This window comes from Hetaerina americana, unplaced genomic scaffold (genome assembly GCF_022747635.1).
Source record: "Hetaerina americana unplaced genomic scaffold, ioHetAmer1.1.p SCAF_4, whole genome shotgun sequence".
NCBI lineage: Eukaryota > Metazoa > Arthropoda > Insecta > Odonata > Calopterygidae > Hetaerina > Hetaerina americana.
This window is the reverse complement of record NW_027286985.1, coordinates 103,813,516-103,837,129: the sequence shown is the minus strand read 5'-3', so window position 1 is coordinate 103,837,129 and position 23,614 is coordinate 103,813,516.

The following is a 23,614-nucleotide window of genomic DNA, read 5'->3' as shown; positions in this document are numbered from 1 at the left end:
GACATTATTGCCACTGAAAATATGGTGATGCGAAAAATCTGCGCCAAACTCATAACAAAGGTCCATGAACGGACGACCAAAAGATCAGAGTCAAGAGTGTATGTTCGCAAATACCATCAGTGGCATATTGACGATTCCCCAGCCCCTTAATATTCTCTACTTGGCACCAGCAGGCTATTTCCTATTCCCAAAAGTGAAATCCTCCCCCAAAGGGCACCCCTTGGGACCCTAAGTGCCATCAAGGAAGCGTGCACACGTACCCTGAAGGACCTACTGCCTACCAGGGAGCCTTCGAGCCTTGGAAAAGTCGCAGGCAAAAGTCTGCCGACCCTCAAGGGAAGAAGGACTTTGAAGAATTTTGAGGTATTGCAGGAATATCTGAAAAAAATCTATTTTTCCGTAACTTTTCCCGATACTTTTAATACAAACCATGTATTTAATTTAATACACCCTGAGAGGCATTCCATCCGACGCCCCTCTTCATTTTCTCCAACGTAACTGTTTCCCTCGGTCTTGTTGGCTGTGCCTTCTTGTCGTATTATATGTTCCGCTAACACATCCATTGCGTCTCCAAGGTGTGTCCGCCTCTCCTCCTATCGCACAGTACTGCGAATGTTAAAATATATTCAGAGAAGTTGAAGCATGGAATGGGTTGCACATGTCCTGCCCGCGGCTGTTAAAATATCTCACCTCCTATGTGAATGTGGGTACATAAGGGAAATTAAACTATACATTTCAGATGGAATTTTCACATTTTCTATTAATTCAAAAGGCGAAGTTAAGCTCTCCTATTTCAAAGATGTCATTCCACCAAAATTATGCTAATCAGTATGATTGTTTTATGTAATAATTGTTAGGAATCGTCCAAAACCCACCTTCAATCGATTGCTTACCTTTGAACTAAATTGGGCGTTGATTTTAACGTACTCTGCCTGCTGAGCTTTTCTATTCCACTTCCCCACTCTGTTTAAATCGAAGGTCGTTTTGATGGGCGAGGATACTTAGAAGACTCATACTAATCCCGTACCGTGTGAATTTGACACATAGGCAGGTTATTAATGGATGTCAGTTTCTTTTTTAATTCCGCCACTTGTGAATTCCCGTAAATTCTGTCGCCTCCGGAACCTGGAGCCCATACCTGGATTTCCCGCCAAATTCTGTCGCCAAGGAGTCCGAAGCCCACACCCAGTTTCGATCCAGGGGCCTTCCAAGGCGTATGGGTAGTCGCCCCACCCACTGGGCCCAGCCTCGCCAATACCTGTCTCGAATCTCGCAAATTAATATATAGTAGTAGTATTTAGGGGAGGCGACCGACAGCAGGTCATTTGCGCCATAGGGGACGGACAGGAAAGGATGAAGGGTGGAGAGAAACCCGGCGTCGGCATTAGCCTACTCTTTACGAAAGGCGCCAAGGGGTCCGCAGTTTAACGTCCCATCCGACGGACGGCGTACTCACTCAAAGTGGCCTCCACGAAGCACCTCAAGTAGGGATCGAGATACCTCTGAAAAATATTCAACACCGCCGGGATTTGAACCCGCGCCCTCAGGGTGGGAAGCCAGTACGTTAGCCCCCGCACCATCTCGATCCCCAAATTAAGATATATATGCCTTCGCATCATGTCTCGAATATTTTCGCCACACCCTTCCGAATGCGACGTTAGATGAAGGAAGAGATAGTGAAGAGGTTGGGGACTTTGGTTAAGGTACGAGGAATTACTGACGAGAGAAAGAAATTGAGTTCTGCAGGAGACAGGGATTAATCATCGCAAAACACCTGACTTAAACACCACAGAAGGGGTAGGTATTCATGGAAAACGCCAGTTAACTTAGAAAGGTATAAGTTAAATTATAATCTGGTTAGGCACAGATTTCAGAACATCTTGATCAATTCGCACAGTTTCCTGGGAGTGGATGCGGACTCTGATCACAATTTAGTAGTTATGACATGTATTGCATGCGATTCAAAAAAGATGAGAGTGTGAAAGCAGGTTAGGAAATGGCATTTAGAAGCATTAACTGGATTGGCAAGGAAGGAGTATCAGTTGGCTGTAATGAATATCATGAGTGAGGGAAAGGAGCCGAGAACTAAAGAGGAAAATGGCAATAAATGAAATACTTTATTTGACATATCTTATTGTAATAAACTTATTTGAACTTCCAAGTTTGAAATTGAACCTAAAAAATCCAGTATTACCTGAAATTGGAAACACCATTTACAAGTAACACCCATTTCACCCCAAAATTTAGTATAAAAATGGAGTATAAAAAATTAATCAATAGAATAAAAGGCAGTAACTATGATATAAAATGTTCATATTATTATATTTATTAAAGTTGAATGAATATGAATAAATGACCATGTGTGGAAAATTAATACACTTCCTTCCATTCTATCCTTATCCTTAAATGGCCACTACATTTTAAGCATTCATGATACAGCCAATTATATAATTGCATTTCCTATCAAATCAATTCCTGTACATATTTACAATCATCATTTGCGATGGAGTGAACCTTATACAGAGCATTCTCATGTAAGAGCCTTGCACCACTGGGTAATATTTGTCCCAGGCTTTTGTTGACCCCTTCTGAATAAACAAGTGGAACACTGTGACTCCAAATACATCAGGCATGAAGAGAACTCTGAGCAATTCCTACTTGGTAAGGGAATGAACCAGAATGCTGAGAGTGTATCCTGTCAACAAAGGGCTTTATAAGTATGTGGTACACTAGGACTTCCGTCATCACCCCTTGGATACTCTAGGCAACTCATGAGGCCACTCACACCAAATTGGTCATATACCAGTTCGACCTACTCTTTGAAGGCTGCAATAGTACACTTAAAGTCATCCATCGTATAGTGATACAGGTAATTCGAAATTCTAAATAACCTTTGTTGTCAGCCTTAAGAGGATCCATCAGCTGTTGCATGTCTTGGAATTGGGATCTTTGCATTCATAAGAGGGTGCCCTGAGATATAATAATCATTTCATTCCAAGAAACAATCAATTCATTCCAAGAAAATGTGGGAGATGCTGCAACAGCAACTTTTAACAGAGTCATCCGCTAAGATATTTCAATGCCACAATTTCAGTGTAAAAATCATTCAACTTGACCAGGATTCAAACCCGGATCCCTTCATGTCCAGCCAAGTGCTTTGCCCAGTTAAGCTATTGAGGCGTCCTCTTAAACTCTGAAATTTTGGGGGATTTTAAAGGAAGAAGATGTTTTGACGAAATACCATGCATGCAACAATTTCAGAGTGTAAAAATCCGGATCCAAATAAGTGGATCTGGGTTCGAATCCAGGTCAAGGCGAATGATTTTTACGCTCTGAAATTGTTGCATACAATTCATGCTTGGCAGTAAGCACCTCTCTTAAACTTTCTCTTTCCACGAGATTTTCAAAGGGGTAACACTGCATTGAAAAGACCAATTGGGTATGTCCTACGGAGGTTATATTTCCCATTGCTATCTTCATGGATTATTAATTTTAATAAATCAATTTCATTGATATTCCCACCACTTGCAAGGTTTACGACAAATTCATGGAGTAAGAATCCAAATTCATACTCATTATAATTGCTGCAACCGTCCATTTTGTTCCCTCCTCCGGCTGCATGAGTTCCCCAGCCGTATCCAAGATGAACTGCAGTAACCGCAGCTGCTCATTGAAAGCAGAGTTGGCCAAAGCATTCCCTCTCAAATAATCCTTATCTATGAGGAAGTTCAGTTTCAACTCCTTATAATTCACTCTCTTGTTGATGGATTCCTGCAGAATCCTTACCATTTCCAAATCCATTTCATATATCATAGCATTCTAAATTCTAAAAACAACACCATCTGGCCCAAACAGATCCAATGGACCTGAATCATCCATAAATGCATTGATGATCAAAATGAAGAATTTGGGATCTATTTCTGCTATTAACCTGAATAACCAGTCCTCTTTTGAAGTATGAAGTAATCCCTTCATAAGATTTCCAAAAATATCCCAATGCGAAATCAGGAATTAGAAGACTCCTAGTAAATATCTCTCTACAGTACGATCAGAATGATAACTCTTGTTTGTGAATAAGCAATCACATTTCTCTTTTTGGAGAAGTTCTTCAATGACCTGGACCATCTTGAACTCCTTCACCAGAACCAGCATCTTTTTAACCATTTGAAAGTAATTGGGAGGAGGACTGTGTTCAAAATGTTCATAATATATGCCACTACGGTGAAGGTATTTGCAAATCCATTTTCTTTCCCCATCAGATCACTCGAAAGATAATGTCTTCAACTCATATTTTCTAAAATAATGGGAATCAGTTTTAACTTCTTATAATCCACATCAATCAGTACTTTGGCCATATTCTCCCCAAACGAGTCAGCCAAGTACTGAAGAAGGTGGAGTGGGACATTCACAATCACAATATAAATTGACGCTACAATTCCACTCACAAATTGAGGTTCAATAATGAAAGATGATGACAAACTAAATTTTTAGAGCTAAAGAATATCTTTGGACTTGTCAGAATCAACACCTTCTAACGGGAATAACATATCCTCAAGGTATTCTCTGACCCTGAGGAATCCTTTTTCTCTCAGCACACACTTTACCCACAGTTCAGTTATGCGTTTTTGCCGCCATTTCTCAGCAGCACTGTTGACAGGAAAAACTCAGCAAAGGTCCTGTGCACAAATTGGTGAGCATCATCTCTTAAAGTCATTCATGTTGTGCTCTTTGAATCCCCAATGTCATCAATCTTCAAATTATATGTTTCATAGTCAAGGGGTAGTTTTGCAGAAAATCCTGCCAGTATCTTGCTTGTGTTCTCCTGACTCATCTAGACCTGATTGTCTGCCTAAGCATTAATCACAGCATGGGCCTTCTCCCTTACAGAGATCTTTATCTTGATCTCATAGGATTGCTGATAGAAATGGACAATGTTAATGGTCTTCTTCATGTTAAAAGAGTCATCAAAAGTGATATCAGCAACCATTTGATCATACAGTGGCGTTTTTGTGATTCTATCGAGGCCTAGAAATGACGTGTGCTGTTCTATTGCAATGCTTGCCATTGGTGTAAAGGTCATTTTTTTGAAATTGCTTTTCTGCTCCAACTTTGCATCATTTAAGATTTTGTCCATGTCTTCTACAAAATGGAACAGGTCTTGGTTATTGGCTTAAGAGACTAATTCCAAAGAAACTGCAGGAGATGCCGAAACAGTAACATTTAATGGAGTCATCCACTAATATGCATTTCAATGCAACGATTTCAGAGCGTAATAATCATTAAAAATTTTTGCATTCAGAAACTAACTTTGCTTATGTTTTCATAAGCAAAGTTTGGCTAGAGAAAACATAAGCTCCTAGCTTATATTTTCCCTAGCCAATCCCCTAACAGCGAAGTTCCAAGGAGTGCCTTCCAATATGCATTCATGAAGTTCATTTGGTCCTCTCTTCTAAATGTAGCCAGATGGTAAGAAATTGCATTTAAGGAATTTTCAAGGTCACATTTGTCATGAAGTCTGGATGAAACAAATATTTTTGTAATGCTGTTATGTTTCTTAAGTGCCAAAATGAATGAAGTGATTGCAGTTCTGTCATTAGGGCATATTTCATCAAAGCCATCAAACAATATCGTAATGTCATAATAAATGAAAAAGAAAAACTTTGTTCCAATCCACCACTTTATTTCAGGTACGACTAGTTTTGATGCTACGGCGTCATCCTCAGGTACCTGAGGATGACGCCGTAGCGTCGAAACTAGTCGTACCTGAAATAAAGTGGTGGATAGAACAAAGTTTTTCTTTTTCATTTATTAAAATGAACTTCCACAAAGTTAAGGCTGAAACTATTGAGATAATCGTAATGTCATTTTTCCTTTGGCAATAATTGTTGAAAATCTTTTACTGTTGGGGTGAGGAAATTTCATTTTCATTTTGAAAATGGGGAATTATATGCACTACGCAATATTTCTAAAGTTCAGGTACCTCTCAAAAAATCAATGCCATCAGTTTCATTTTCAAAGTACTTAGCTATCATTACAGGTACTCGTACAATCAACTCATGCCCATGGAGACTTTCGTCTTAACATTTTATTACCTTTTGAATGATATCATCACAGTTCTCAATTACTGGAAGGGAGAGAATCTTATCCTTAAGGTCATTGTATTCATATTTACAAGACAGAGTTCAGCATGTTATTATCTATAAAGATGGAGCAAAACATACTTCTCCCTCTAAAATAATCAATGAAGGTGTTCCCTAGGATTCCATCCTTGGGCCCACACTCTTTCTTATATGTATTGATGATCTACCCGATATATTGAACAGCGTACCTTGCAGTCATCCCATTTTACATGCTGATGACACTAACATTCTAATTTCCTCAGCCTCACTTCAGTAACTCCTTCACAGTAGCATTCTTGTAGCCCAGAAAATTCATTCGTGGTCAATAAACAATATCCTCAAAATTAATACTGATAAACCACAAGTAATACAATTAGCTAATAAGAAAACTCCATCCCAAGTGTTGAACATACCATCAGAAGTTAAATATTTGCCAAAGGTTGAGTCAGTGAAATTTCTTGGTACTCCTTTAATAGTCATATTTATTGGGATTCTCATATTGATGTGCTCTTAAAAAAAATTAATCCACTGTGTTCCTAATCCAGTCAACTGCATTACTGTTTCTAATAATGTTCTTCTATCACTCTATTATGGTCGGTATCATTCTCAAATTATTTCAAATGTTATTTTCTTGGGTTCATCCCCACGGCCCATATCCATTTGTAAATTACAAAAAAAGTTGTACAATTGATAGCTAATGTTAGATATGATGCCCCTAGTCTTCCATTATTTAGTCTGTTTAACCTTTTACCTCTTCTGCATATTTATATTTTTGCTTCTGTAGTATACACAAGAATGAACTTAAAAGACTTTCTCTACTAATCCTGAAATTCCCAATCACAGTACCCACAATATAAACAATCTACACATTAATTTCGTGCGCATAAGACTCACCTACCAAGGGCCCGAGAACATGGGGCTTATTGAGTACAATAAACTTCCTTCTTTTCTGAAATCTAATATGTGTTCAGTGACCTTTTTGAGTAAATTAAGATGTATTTTATTCGAAACAATGTTTTATAGTGTGGATGAAAACTTGCCTTACAATCAATGAATGTGTCTGTATTCAGTTTGACTTGTATCCTCATGTTTCTATTGCTTTAACACACATATGTACACTCTGCTTTAACAAAACCTATTACACATGATCTACTGGTGAATAAATGATGATGTGATATGATATTCCCTTTCTCTTTCACTATCATTGTTGAAGTAAGGAAGACCACCATTTTGAAGCACAACCCACATTGCCATGTATGAGAGCTCGTGAGCCAGATTGCTCACAATGCCCTGGAATCCCAATTCATTGCATCCCCTTGCTCTGATATATATCCGGGTACTCTTGAAGTCTATTGCACCATGAAGGTCCTCTGTGCAGTCTATCACCATTCCCTCAACACTGGCCCTTTCAAAGTCAAATGCTACCTGCAGCTTTGGGGCATCCTGTAGCCCCTGCAATAGTGCTGAGGTGATCTTATTTCTGTCCAAGTATTCAAAGAAACTCAAAACATATCTACTCAAATCCTCATTGCTAGGTATCTCTCCAAAGGATTGTGACTTGGAGACAAGCTTCATCATGTGACATCCCTTGATTGGGTGGTACAGCTTTGACAGAGCACGTTCAGATATACCCTTTTTATATTTACTTGGTTCATTTACTTCATCCCTCTCCACAATACTTGCATACCACATGTTACAATCTAAAAGGTAGATCAAAGCATCAAAATTCTCATTTACTCCAGGTGTGTACAAAATGGAATGGCACAAACTGTTCATATAGTAAACCCATTTCTTGGCCTCAAACACTCTTTACATCTGAACTGAAGTCCTTCTGCTTGATGGAAAGGTGAACTTTGTCCCTTGATTGAAACGTCCTTCAGCTACTCATTCTCAGATATTAAGTGTTGAAAGTCATATTTTTCCTTTTCGTTCCTCAGATGATGGAAGCAAGAATCATGTTAAAATAGCGCATAAAATCTCTGGGTCTCTGATAGATTCAATGGCAGACATTCCATTTGAGGTGTTCTGATTCTCCTCTGACCCTAATGAGATTAGTAGCTCGGCCATCTTGCATTGGCCACATTTTGCTGCTTTCATGAGTAGTGTCAAACCATCACAATTGCATGGCTTATGCAAGAGAGCAAATTTCTAATATGAAATGGGGACAACACCTTCCGTCAATGGATACTTTTATTTAAGCCCCAAAACTGGATAAACACAAGTTGTCGCAGTTAACACTTGCATCAGTGAAACATTCTGGATGTTTATTAAAATGTATACAGTGCTTTAATGAGCAAATTAATGGAAAACCATAATTATTTTTAGACATGTTGCTTGAATTAGCCTCCAAGAAGATATCAAAAGAGCCCCTTGTAAATGTACACAATACATCAGTATAACCAAATGACGATTGATAGTTAATGGTTGGACCTTTAGGAAGATAAATTATGAGACTAAACTCACGCCATGCAGTGGGTACATTGAAATTGTCATATTGTGACCTCATAATTTCAAGTGCTGAGAGCATGTCAACCAGAAGAGGAATAATTGCCATTGCAAGAATGGGTTGCACATGCAAGTTACAATTAAATTGTTTTTGTCAAGAGAGTACACTTACTATTGGTCAAGGTGAACTAAAAAAAAATTCATCCTCTACGATGTAAAATTAATTTTTTTCATTACTTTGATTTATCAAGGTATTTAAGATATTTAACTGGTCATCTGTGAGTTCATCTGTTTGCAAGGCCAAGCTGACCACTGCAATTTCTCATCGTGAACATTGATGCTGTAGCCATTTTTAAACTAAATGCACCACTGCCTCAGTCCTCCTTCACTAACTATTCAGTCTTGGTACACTTCAGAAATCAAATCCTATGAATTTCAATTGGCTTGTGTTAGTTTTTTGCCAGTGAAAATCTAATCAGATCATATCAGAAATTGTATATATATATATATGCCCATGCACACATATACTTATGTATTATTATTATTGCTAAGGGAAAAATGGCAATTTTTTTCTCTCATCATTGCCTAATTTTATTTTGCATAATTTTTAATGTGCCCATCGTTAATCCTCGAGCATCGGGAGGGGCCGGCTAAGGGGCTGCGACCACAACCTTGGCTTCCCCACCTACCCTCTGGTTCACATGCACTTATGTACATTGCATTAATATGTCAATTTTCAATTGCACTTTTCCTCCAATCCAACTCCAATTTTACTTTCCGTGAAGGTGCTTAAAATATTTCCTGTTCCCAAATAATGTAGGATGGCTTCTAGGGTGTTTTGCCCCTTGTTATATGTCAGTTCTCATGTGAGCCGCTTTATGTGTATACGTACTCATACATTCACATGCAGACACATACATATACACATATATAGAATTACATGTATACGTATACACATACACATATTCATTCATGTGTGTATGTGTGCATCTGTTTGTGTCTCTGTGTTGTGCGTACGCAAGGCCTGCCCAGAAGGTCCATCCATTCAATTAATCAATATTTTGAGATAGGAATAGCATCGCTATAACTACAAATGTAACTAAGACCTAAGTAGCATGCCCTTCTAAGTACATACTCCCCTTGGGATCTCACACACTTATTCCACATTACAAAATAACCCACAAAGTTCTATTAATCGGAATGCTGGGCACCAGAGCTGCCTTGTTGCATTCTCTCCTTTATCTCAACGTCCATAAGAAATGTCTCTCAACAGAAAATCCACAAGTTAATCACATATCAGTTGAATGCATGTGGTTGTAGAAACAAAAGAAGAAATGTGAAATTTGGTCATATTATTTAGGATATTTAACTTCCCAATTAGAAGGCTTATGAGAGTGGTCGCATAAGTACCCAGCCTGTCCTAGAGATGGCAGTAGTTGTTTAAAAAATATCACTGTATTACAAAGCATGCAATCTACAAAGCATATGTTTCAAGTTTGAAGAGGCCACGTTGTTTATTATTTCTTTGGCAGCCACCAATAGTGAACGTTTTCAGTGAATTTGTGAAAATGGAGAAAATTGGTTATTGTTATGCCATACAATACTTTTATTTGAAAGGCCTCAACTCAACCAATATAAAAGCTGAACTGGATTCTGCTCTGGGTGAGTCTGCTCTTTCGTTTACAACAGTAAAATATTGGGTAGCAGAGTTTGAACGAGGCCGTACAAGCTATCAAGACGAGCATCGCATTGGTCGACCAAATGAGGTGATGACTCCAGAAAAGGTGAAGAAAATCCACCAAGTGATACTGTATGATCGTTGACTGAAACTGCGCAAGATGGCAGACATAGTAGGCATTTCTAAAAGGACGGTACTTAGCATATTACTGAAAATTTGGGCATAAGAAAGTTGTATGCAAGATGGGTGCCGCGTTTGCTCACACTCGAGCAAAACCAGTGTCGTGGTGTTTCAAAGGAGGGTTTAGCAAAGTCTCACAGCAACAGAATTTTTCATAACCATGGATGAAACATGGGTCCATTACTTCACACCCCAGACAAAAGAACAGTCAAAACAATGGATTCGAAAGGGAGAACCGGCTCCAAAGAAGGCAAAGACCGTTTCATCTGCAGGCATGGTCATGGCATCGGTTTTTAAGGATACATGTGGGATAATTTTCATTGACTATCTTGAAAAAGGAAAAACTCCCGCAGTTTCTTTGGAATTTGTCAAAGGAAAAACTATCAAGGGCAAGTATTTTTGAACTTATTACAACACTTGAGCGAAGAAATCAAGCAAAAGTGGCAGTATTTGGCTAAGAAGAAAGTGTTGTTTCATCAAGACAATGCACCAGCTCACAAATTCATTATTGCAGTGGCCAAAATTCATGAATTAAAGTTTGAATTGCTACCTCATGCACCTTATTTGCCAGATTTTGCACCCTCAGGTTTTTTCTGTTTGCAAACTTGAAAGAATAGCTCGGTGGGCAAAGATTTCCCAACCGTGAAGAAATTATGTCAGCAGTCAATGGCTATTTTGAGGAGCAAGACAGTTCTAATTATAAAAAGGGTATCGAACTTATTGAACATCGCTGGGAAAAGTGTATAGAGCAGAAAGAAGATTATGCTGATAAATAAATAAATTTTTTTCAAACATTTTTGTGTTTTCTTTGTTGGATAGGGTTCTTCTTCGACCACCCTCGTACTGCGCATGGCACAATTAAGTATGTGGCAAACTGAGACCATTACAGCCTTGTATTTCTAAAAACTAAATAACCAACTTGATACCTCAGATCTAATAAGATAGTTCACCTTTATCAATCAGCAAAACATCAAGATCAGAGTGTTCTGTATCAATGTCCAAAGTAAAGGCTTCACAAATCTCCCCATTTACTAAACTTGTGGCAATAACCAATTCCATTAAGTTTTTATTAATACAAATAATCTGGTGATCGGAACAGTTTAATTGCTATATTACAGTGAAATTTCAACTCAGTATAGCTACAATGAAGTAAGTAGTTCCTCTGTGCTGTGCAAGTTAACATCTAGGAGTCTATGTCATGAAGTGCACTAAACATAGGCCTTCAATGTCAGGAAAAGGGTAAGTTTAGACAACACAGTACCTATAGTGGAAAATGGAAATTTTGAAGAATATCAATTTTTTTAAAATTTTGATGCCTGGAATGTATATGGGTTCACTTTTTTTAATGCATTATACCAATTTGAGGTTCAAACCATCAAGGAATAATGCAGAGGAAGATAAACATAAATCTTTCACAATCCTACTCATCTTTCACTTCAGTTAACTCATTGCGGTTTCTAAGTATACCATATTTACGGTTACATTAAGTAGAAGAAGTTATTAAGGGAGACGACCAACAGCAGAGATGAATTGCTCCAGAAGATATAGGTGGATAATACTCTAGGAGGAAGATATACAGGGAATAGAGGAAGAAACCTGGCATCGGCATTAGCCCTTTTTTGACGAAAGGCGCCAAGGGGTCCGCAGTTTAGCGTCCCATCCGATGGACGGCACACAGCAGTCAAAGTGCTCTCCACGAAGCACCCCAAGTAGGAAACAGGATAATAAAAAATAGGCCATAACTGGGATACGAACCCAGGTCCTTTCGGTGGGATGTCGGTACATTATCCACCGCACTGCCAGCACATTAAAGAAAATAAATGAAAGAAGTAATGAAAATTAAAATTAATTTGTGCGCGAAGCAGTATATTTTCAAATATGAATTATCAAATCAAAATTTATCTATTAATGAATATTTAGTCAATCCAATTGCCGACTGAGCACGTTTTCGCTTTGACATATGCCGAGTAACTATTTCAATCAGAATACAACCCTATTTGGGTCACATCACCCAAAATAAGAAAACTTCAAAAGAACATACAAAGGTCAGGTCATCAATTCGGCATGCTGTTATGATCACGGAGGCGTAACAATGAGTTCTTGTCTAACTACACAGGAAATACAGATAGGTAGCTTACCTTTTTATATCTCTCGCTAAAGTTACAAGAATTAGGTCTTTGTTAGAATTTTTGGAGACCCTGCATACATTTCACTTTGGTTTTTCCTTTGCAGCGATAAAATTTCCTTTAAAAGGGGATGAAATATTTTCTAGGTACGATCCCTGATGCCGGGAGAATGTAAGATTGTCTAGGTGTCATATTGCGTGTAAATGCGAATATTAACTCTTCCTACTCAGTCCAATTCATTTCTGGAAGATCTGATTGCATTAAAGATATTACTTTTTTGAATATTCCAATTATAAATTCATACGCAATGGAAAATATGTGCGACGCAAATGAAAATATGAATGAGCGCGTCACATCCAAGTGTGAAGATTTAGCGACATGATGACGGACGAGGACGATGCGGTGGCAAACCTACTGGCTTCCCACCGAGAGGGCCAGGGTTTGAATCCTTGATAAGGCATATATTTTTAATTGGTGTCCCGATCCCTAAGGTGTTTTTTGGAGTGAGTACGCCGTCCGTCGGATGGACGTTAAACTGCGGACCCCTTAGCTCCTTTCGTTCAGAGAAGGCAGACGCGGGTTTCTCTAGACCCTCTCCGTCCTTCCCCAACCATCCCCAATGGCGCAAATATCGGTCGCCTCCCTTTTAAAAGCAATAACGACGAGGAAACAATGTGCAATAGGTTGCGACGACCGCTGCTTTCACGGAAGCATACCTCGGAAATTTTCGGCGAGACCGCAACAACGGCGTTCTCGAGTTTGAATTTGGCGAATTTGGAAAATACACGTGAAACGCGTCTCCTATCATATCGGAAATGACCAGATCCGCCAAGTAATTACTACGTCCGAAAAAGGTAATGCCAAAAAGATCTACATTCTATTGTCATTCACTTTGTTCTGTTATCCCCATCTTAGTTCAAAAAAGAGTATTATTGATTTTCACTTTCACTTTAATTTTCTCCCCAGTTCTCTAAGTGCGTGTTGAAGTCCCTTCGGGGGACCCTAATGCGGTCGTGAGGCCGTGTCTCGCTCTTGAGGAGAGCCCTGCCGTCTACACCCTGACCACCTGCAAGAGGAGTCGAATCCCTACCATGAGACTCCTGCGAGGTCCACTGGCGGTAGAATCACTATGATCTCCGGCCGGCCCCGGTGGCGGCGGGGTAACGTCCTCGCCTACCAACCCAGAGATCGCGGGTTCGATTCCCGCCTAGGTGGATTTCCCTCCATCTTGGTTGCATGTCATTGTCTTCAATATAATATCTGTAATGTTAGGTGGAAGGAGGGATCATAGGTCTCAACCTCGCCCAATTAAGTCGATAAATAAATAAATCTCCATCGAAGATCCCCCGCTGATTCACTCTTTTCACACTCACTTGTAACACTTTCAAAATGGCCATCATGCCCTTAAGGGCAAGGCACATCTCTTATCACTGCACCAAACAGGACAATTGTCTTGGGACGGAACTTAGGATGTCTCCACCTTCTTCAACCGCATTGCTGGCAAATTCCGTGCATTGGTCCCGTCGTCATGTTGCGATGATGCGTCAATGTTTTAAGTGAGCTGGTCAAATAGTGGCTATAATGATTTGATTACCGTTTCTTTGCATCTCAATGAGAGTTCCAACTATGATGCAATGAAAAAATTCAAGATGCCGTCAATGGGAAGGTAAATCCTGGAGATAAGCAAGAAGTATTCCAAGATACAGAGCGGGAAATGAACCATATCCGTTCTCTGGCCACATTTGTTCAGGATGGAACTCTTCGGGCTTTTGGATGGCACTGGTGGAGACCAGAGAAGAGATGGAGCAAAGGAAGCCAGACGGATGGGCGTGGAAGCCGCGCAGGTTGTCGGGGGTTTGGGTGAGCGAGTGTTTAGTGGGAGACTGCGAACGTGCAGATGGAGGACCGCCGGCTCGCACGGGCGCTGGAGCAGTAAGTGGTTTAGATAAATAAAAATTCCACAGAGAAAAGGGAAAGTGTGGATTAGAACAGTAAAGGAAACGTTTCTTAGCTTAACGCAGCTTAGTACAAGTGGCGACAGGTTGCAGGGGTCTCAATGCGATGGGATAATGCAAAAGGGTGAAGCTTAAGGGGAGAAACTATGGGACAATACTTGGACCGGTACTCTTCCATGGCGCGGAATGCTAACCGAGTAGTCCCAGCTACGAAAAGCTACCACGTGCCAAAGACATGCGTATATTACGATGTGTCAGTACAATTAGTGAAGTGGGCAATACGCAATTGGTGTCAAAAGGGAAGTCATAAATCTGCCCCATTAGCTTAGAAATGCAATGGCATGTTGAGACTCGTGTGATATAGAGAAGCGTTTGGGCGGAAGCAAAACTGCATCGGTAAAGGAGTAGTAAGGGCGGAGTGTACGGAGGAAGACCAAAAAAGACGTCGGTGAATTGCTTAAGAAATAATACAAAAGAGTGAAGTAAACGAAGAAATGGTCGTGGACGGGAATATGTGTGAGGTATTCTAACGGGCCGACTTCGAGAGAAATCGGGATGGAGCCAGGAATAATGTTCCTAGACAAATAGTATGTCGTTTTGTGAATTCAGTAAAGCAGTCGCAATCAAAGTTTGTTAAATTATCGAAGAATTGATGCGCCGTTACTAGATGCGGAAATGATCACGAGTGGACGAATTTCCAACGATTTTCACTGCGGAATATAAAGTATTTACACTAGAAAATACAAACAATATGTGCAAGTCAACGTGGTTTACTTCACTCTAACAACTTAGCTTAAAGAGCTAAGGATCAATCGCACAATGGAAGTATGGCTACGTTTGCCGGTGCTTTGTGTCAGGCTGCGGGGGGAGGGGTCGGCCCTGTTGGGTTTTCGGCCGTTATAGCGGGAGAGGAGGAGGAGGGAGGAAAGGCTGAGGCCAAGCACGTGACAACATGTGCCAATGTGACGGGACTGCAATGATTCAACAACGTCCCATCCGACGGGCGGCGTACTATCCTCGGGATGTCTTTACCTGGCATTATACTTATTCCTCCCCGGTCCGAGGTCACTCCCTCCCTCATAGCTCCCACTTGGATCTATTGAAAATCCCCATCAGGTCACACATTCCCCGACTCACAGCATTATCTGCCGTGTAGATCGATGGGTAGGGAAAAATAGTGTGGGTTCGGTTACCTCACCCCCTCCGTCATCGACGCGTTAAATGCACATCATCAGCTACTGGAGCCGAGTGCATGAATTCCTCTTTGGTAATTCAAATCGGAAGATGTCATCATATAGTATATTATAACCCAGTACCTTCGAAGCTATCGAAGAATCCAAAGCAGCAGTGGACCCTAGAAGCATGGTATCATAGTGGCTAAATTTGTGTTTATCAGGAACCACCGTATGCATGCAGATGGGAAACCATGGCCAATCAACTGAAAACGTGCTAATTCTTCAGTAGTAAAACGTTGTGCTTTAGAATGATACAATTATCCAGTCTAGGATACTAATATTCTGTGAGATGATCTGCAATTTTCAAATCGTAAATGACATATGCATGAGTTAAATGCCTCTGTTGAAGTTTTATTGGCAGCTTGTTTGAAAGGTCTTGATATGCTATGGTCACCATAGTCAAAGTGAGGAATAATGAGAGAAGAAACTATCTGCTTTTTTAATGTGGTGGGCATAACATACTGGTAATGAAGAGAGGGATTGATTAACACAAGTTTTAAAAAATTGTAAAGATCATGAAAAAATCCATGCATAAGGACACCTAAATTTGTAATAATATCCTTAAATTGAAAGAGTTTACCTTGAAGATACAAGTTTAGTGGTTGGAATATAGCAAGGGATTTTAGCCATTTAGGATATCCAATCACTATAGCTGGTGTTACATGTGAATTAATGCTGATGAAATTTTGTGTGCTTCATCTTGTTATGTTATTGAGGTCAGTATTAATATATTTTATAGCAAGAGGAAGGTTATTGGTGGTGGTACTTGGATATATTCGGAGGTCATCTGCATACAGGTGATATTTTGAGTATTGAAGAGATGAAGAAATGTCATTTATATACAATAAGAATAGTAATGGTCCAAGGATTGAGGCCTGTATAACACCACGCAATATATTGAGCCATGAAGAGTGTCACCAGCCACCACTCTTTGTCGGCAACTTGAGAGTTAAGAGGACATCCAGGTAGTGGCGGTTCTTGAAAATCCAAGGCAAGTTAATTTAGCCAGTAGCACATCTTTGCCAATGTAACCAAAAGCTTTGCTAAAGTCAAATAGGACAAAAACTCTGGCAACATTGGGGCAATTTCGGGGCAACATTTGGGCCGCTTTAGGCCAACTCAGGGGCAACCCTGTGGCAACTTCGAGGTAACTGTGGAGCAACTCAGGGGCAAATATGGTGAAACTTTGAAGCAAATCTGGAGCAACCTTGGGGAAACTCCAGGGAAAATCTTGGACACCTATTTGGCAACTTTGGGACAACTGTGGGGCAAGTCTGGGGCAACATTACCCAGATGTTTGATTCCCAATACTATAGAAAATATGTTAGGTTGATCATATGCTTTCTGCATTTGATGATGAATTCTTCTACAGTGAAGTCCATTGATGTATAGAGGTGGGCCAAGCTGGAAATGATTACTATTGTTATAAATGGTTAAATATCTTAATACAGTTAAAAGTTGAAGAAAGGATTGCCTTGGAACTGTTTATTATTTACTAGAGCATTTTGTTTTCATTCCATTTCTTTGAATCATTGGCAAGTCTGCACATCAACTTATATTTGATGTAGTCTGCAGTTCAGTTAATTTATTGATTTTGTCAGTAATCTTATTTGCTCTCAAGTGGTATGCTACATCCTCCAAGTTGCCCAAGAATTACCCTAGATTTGTATTAGTGTTGGCCCAGATTGTGCCGACCCCGGTGGCAGCGGGGTAACGTCCTCGTCTGCCATTCCAAGGGTCGCGGGTTCGATTCCCGCCTGGGTGAGTTTCCCTCCATCTAGGACTTGGGTGTTTGTAAATGTGACCATTGTTATCGTTGTTAACAGTTCGATGTAAAGGCCAAAATGCGCTGTTTTCGGACTAATTCTGAATAAATAAAATAAAATAAATAAATAAATTTACCCCAAGGTTGCTCCCGATTTACCCCAGAGTTACCCCAGACTTGCCCTAGATAAGCAACTGAGTTGCACCAGAGAGTTACCCCTGACTTGCCCCAGATTTGTCCAGGACTTGCCCCAGAGTTGCCCCAAGGTTATCCCAGTGTGGCCCCATATTGCCTGGGAGGAGTTACCCCAGGGGTGCCCCAAAGCTGCCCCAGAACCACCCCAGGACTGCCCCAGGGTTGACCCTAGTGGGTGCTATTATAATATATGGACAGATTGAAACATTAATACATCATTCTTTGACCCAGCAGGTGAAGGAGACCCTATCCTATATCAATACTTATTTTGGCTTTTTGGCCACCCAGAAGCTCCCATTTTAATTTTACTAGGATTTGCTATCATCATCATCAGTATTGCAATCCTCTGATTGGTTTACTGCATCCCTACATTCTTCTCCATTAAGTGTTAATTCCCTCGCCCTCTGATAGGTTCCCTGTTTTACGCCCTTCTTAATTGGCCCCATGTACTTGTCTCTTGGCCTTCCTTGTGGTATCTTTTCTTCAATTTTGAATTGTGATGTCTGCATTCAACTTCTCTCTTCCACACACAAGGATTTTTCTTTTCTTCTTGCTAATGCTAATATTATATTCCCAAAGTAATTGGTCCATAGTATTCAGGTTTGCTTGCAGGTCCCCCTGAGTCTCTACTACTACTAGGATTTGGTAGAGTTTCACACATTATTGTGCAAGAAAGAGGAAAGAAAGAAACATTCGGAAAACTAAGAATATGTAAGCTATAATTGCAATTGGAGTCCTAGGATTTGTTGTATGACCTCATCATATATTTATACTAAGAATATGTAGACACATGATCATATTTTACATCAGCAGCAATAGTAATTGCAGGGCCAACAGGTATTAAAATTTTCAGTTGACTGGCAACCCTACACGGAAATCAATTTAGTTATAAGCTATATTTATTATGGGCTCTAAGAGTTGTATCCTTATTCACCGTATGGTTGTTAACTGGATTAGTCCTGGAAAATTCATCAATTGACATTGTAATATATGACACCTACTATGTAGTAGCCCACTTCCTCTATAGGAGCTGTATCTGCTATTATAGGGGACCTAGTCCATTGATTCCCACTATTCACAGGAGTAACAATAAATAACCTAAAATTCAAAGTACATATTGTTACAATGTTTGTAAGGGCAAATATAACCTTTTTCCCCCAACATTGTCTAGGATTAGCTGGAATACCATGAGGATAATCTCATTACCCAGATGTTCATTCAGCATGAAATATAATATCAACCATTGAAAGTTCAATCTTAGTATTTGCCCTTCCATTCACTATTTGAAAAACTCTACTTACCTAACGGCAAGTTCTTTTCCCAAGCTCCCTTCATACTTCCATTGAATGATATCAAAAAACCACTCCAACAGAGCACAGATCTCCGAACTACCAATTTTAACAAGGTTATAATGTGGCAGAAAAGTGCTATAGAATTAAGCCCCATGAATAAGGAATTGATTCTTCAATTAAAAATGGCTACTTGAGCACAGGTAAGATTTCAAGAAGCAGCATCACCTATGATAGAACAGATAATCAACTTTCATGATTATACTATAATGATACTAGTAATCATTGCCATTAAAGTAGGATACTTAATATTTTCAATTAGTTGAAATAAGCAAACAAACCAAAACACAAAATAAAACAGGTAGCACGTAACACATAGAGGACACTCACATTGTAGATTGTTTGAGCTTTCAGCCTTCTTCAAGTATGTGTTATGTGGTACCTGTTTTATTTAATACATATATAAATATCAATATATATATATATATATATATATATATATATATATATATATATATATGTTAGCCAAGGGGTTGCAAGCATTGCTGAGTGAATTGGAAATTCAGTGCGACAGGTATGGGATGAGAATCAATATTATTAAAACAAAGGTTATGCGATTTTCTAGAAAGAAAAAGGCTAAGCTAAACATTAAAATAGGAGGGCAAAAACTAGAGCAGATAGAGCAGTTTACGTATCTCGGAACTGTTTTGGACCAACACGGTCATAAGTAGTAGGGACATAAGGAGAATAATTGCACTAGGCAAAGAGGATCTCACAGGGAGGAGGGAGTTGATGAGGGGGATGTTGAGTAAGGATATTAAGAAAAGACTAGTAAAAACTTTGATATAGAGTGTAACCTATAAATATTGTAGTAGTATTTAAATATTGCTAAAGTTTATCTATCTTTCCTGAAGCCCTATTTAGAAGAGTAGTATATTGCATATCTCTCAAGAAAACACAGAAGCTTCCTGCAATAAACTTTTTTTTTAATTTGATGGACAGTTTGAGCAAAGATATTGGTTGATTAGAAGTCAAATTTTGCTAACCATTTTATTGTTAAAGAGGGGAATAATCCTGGTATTTTTCAATTGGGATGGAAAAGTTTATAAGTGTTCTATATGCTATGCTTGAGACTTCATTAATCCTAGCACTAGATTTGGATCTATGGTTTTGGAGAGATACTGTTAATTCACAGGTGAGAGAAATAGGATTATAGGAAGAGTGCAAGAATTCATAAAGTTATTATTGTGTAGGACATCAGTAGCTAAAGAAGTTCTATGTTGAGAGAAGAAACTAAGAAAATTAAGAGGCTAGCTGTCTGTAGTCAGTATTAATTTCCCCTGAGAGGCAGCATATTGGTGAAGGTGCTGAAGACCTAGTCTTTTGTCATATCTCATTTTGTCTCATTTATAATATTACCTATATATTTTGGTTTGTTGTCTGCATTTCTTATTCATCATTATTAGATATTTTGGTATGGTTAATCATTAGTTGTTTTTTTCTTCTTTTTAAACTGAAGTAATTTAATGTAAGTAATATTATTACATTTAATGGATATATCTAGTTTTTTTAAGAAGGCAACAAATGTAGCATCTGTTACATTTCATCACTAACTCCAAACTTCTGGCAACCCTGCTTTGGAGTTTAGATTGTTTTTAGAGAAGGCTATCTAGAAAAAGAAAAAGTAGATCAACTTAAGTGTATATGATATCTTAAGAAAAGGAACACTTACAAAATGTTTTGGGCTTGTTTGTAGAAATATGAAAAACCGCAGGTAAGTGGTCTAAGATATGGCTCAAGATAATAGTGTATGCATTGTGAGCATTAATTGAAAAACAATTACATGATGCTTAAATAGAAAAGAACATTTAGGGATTCTGGGCAAATGTGATTGCTTGAAACAATTAATTTATGAACTTTAATAGCCCTGATGTCATAGCAAGAGAACCTTGTTGAATGACATCAAGAGTAGTATCAGAAATATTGGTCATTTCATTTACTGCCACTCACTTGTTGTAAAGAGATAAATTGCAGGTGTGGTGTGATAGTGTGTGATCAGTTCTGAGACTGCTTGTGGCCAAACAGCAGGACATGAAGGTTTTTCTCAATCAAAGTAATTGTTACATGAAGATGGTCTCATTTCGAAGTTTATCTCTCCAAATGAGGCTTGGCTATATTATTTTGACCAGCAAACAAGTAAGCTTGTGTGTGGAAGTTTCCGGCATCATTAATACCAAGGAAACCCAAAGTAGTGGCTTCTGCTTGGTCATATCATTTTTTGATATTCAGGGAATGGTGTATTAGCTTGTTGCACCCAAGACTGTGAATAGAGCATGGGATGTTCTGAAAATTCTCCAATTCTCCATGTCAATCAAAAAAGGCCTTATTTCAAACCAATAGGTTGGATGCTGTGCATGATAATTCATGGTCATACATCACAAATGTTAATACTGAATATCTCATGAAATATCAATGCAGACTGTGTTTCTCATCCCTATCCCTGAAGTCTAGAGTCCCATGTGACTTTTCTGTTTCTCACTCTGAAGAAAAAGCTTTGGAGAGAGGATTTTTCATCATAAAAGACAGTGATGATATTTTCCAAGTCGATTTTGGAGCACCTTTCAAATAATGGCTTCTAGCATGTCTTTAAAGGCTGGAAAGAAATGTTAGAAAAGTGTATTGCATATAATGGGGATTACTTTGAGAAGAACTACAAAAATTATGAGGATGAGTATAGTTATGTTGTTAAAGGAAAAGTATAATCATTCTTTAAAAAAAATGGTTCAAAGGGTCTTGCGGTTGGAAAATTGTGAAGGCTGCATGCATGTTTCACCACGTTTTGCCATCTGCTGGCAGCAGTTTTGCCACTGTTGCAGCTGGTATCTTCAGGTTGATGGACAGGGACTTCAGGGATGATGCAATTTTGGCCACCCTTGTATAGGTAGTTTGGTGACATGGCTGCTCTCTGAATTGTTCGATTTTGTTACAACTGTTTCTACAAGCTCTGGAGCCGGTAAGTATCTTCCCAGTTTGTGCTATCGGGATGCTAAACAATTTCAATCTCACAGATAAGCCTAGGATAGTAACATGATTCTTTAATCCAAGTGTATCCTATGCCTGGGCCCCAACCAGCCATGTTCTGGCACTGCTGAAATATGGAAATATTTTTTTAGGGCTCTCTGGTGTTCTGGGAGGGAGCACTTTAGTGATCTGCCTGTCTGTTCTATGTAGGACTTCCCATAGCTGCACCCTCTCTGAAAAAGGAGTCTATAAGATTAAGTAAATTATTAGAGAAGAGACTACATTGGAATTTCACCAGCACCCATAGAATTCAAACTGCCACATGTCCATTGATCTTATTGCATAAAATATTAAAATATATATAATATGGTTATATTCCAGCTTCTGGAAACTGGCATTTGGTAGGTCGCCTCTATCTACAGCATTTCATCCTGTTTGAACTGTTAAATGAAGCATCCCTCGGGTGGGGAAAACATATAATCCTCAGCTAAAAAATGAGGAAATTCATTCAGTGGAAAATATTGATATGATGAATACATTTATCTTAAGTAGAACTTATCTCCATCATGTTTATTCTATTTTTGTCCTCGTAATTCAAAATAACCTGAAAAGGCTGTAAATAGTACATTCACATGATAAAAAGTGGTTTCAATGCCTCAAGACCCCAGATTGCCATTTCATCAACTAGATTTCCATTCCCCAAATGTTCTCAATTTTAATGGCGAACATATCGTTTTCCCTATTTTTCTTGCAAAAGTCAGTTAGGAATCTAAACAGGTATTTTCTCTTGGTTATACTTCATCGCATTGTGTCCCATTGCTATCATCAAATTTGATCCAAATGTAGATTGGTTTTTATCACTAAGGCTGGTTAAGGTGGCCTTCCCTTTATCACTAAGGCTAAGGTGGATAAGGTGGCCTTAGGAAAAACTAACCAATCTCTTAACTAAAAGGAACATCTTTGCCATTAAGGATTATTGATTGCCATAACATATTCTCAACATTTTTTCTTTAATTTTATCCATTTATTTACTTTCCCAACAATTTTCCTGGGCGAGTGTCCACCTTGCACCTTATTATTTTAACCAAAAATTTGCATACTTTTGCAAGCCATTTCAAGTCCCAATCCACCATATTACTTTGATCTTAATCATTTGGCAAATCTTTTCTAATGATGTTGCAAGTGTTGTTTGACCACAAGTCATATTGAGGTAATGGTTTGATCCTGAAAATGCATTTTGGTGAAAATCTGAACAAGATTACAAAAAGGCAGCTATCATCATGGTTACCAACAACTATCCATATGAGTAGACAATCTTAAGGTTAGCAGAAAGGACAATTGTTTCAGCAAAGTCCATCAAAAAGCCATCTATATTATTTTTGTCATTAACAAAGAGGATGGAGCTTCCAATATATTGAAAGTAGAGATAAAGGCATCTAAAAATTGACTATATATATATATTTATATATATATATATATATATATATATATATATATATATATATATATATATATATATCTGTATATATGAGTATTTATTCGCCGTTTGGCGGGATTTCGTGTTTGAATGTGTATTTGGCCAATGTGGCTCATCTCTTTCTTCTGG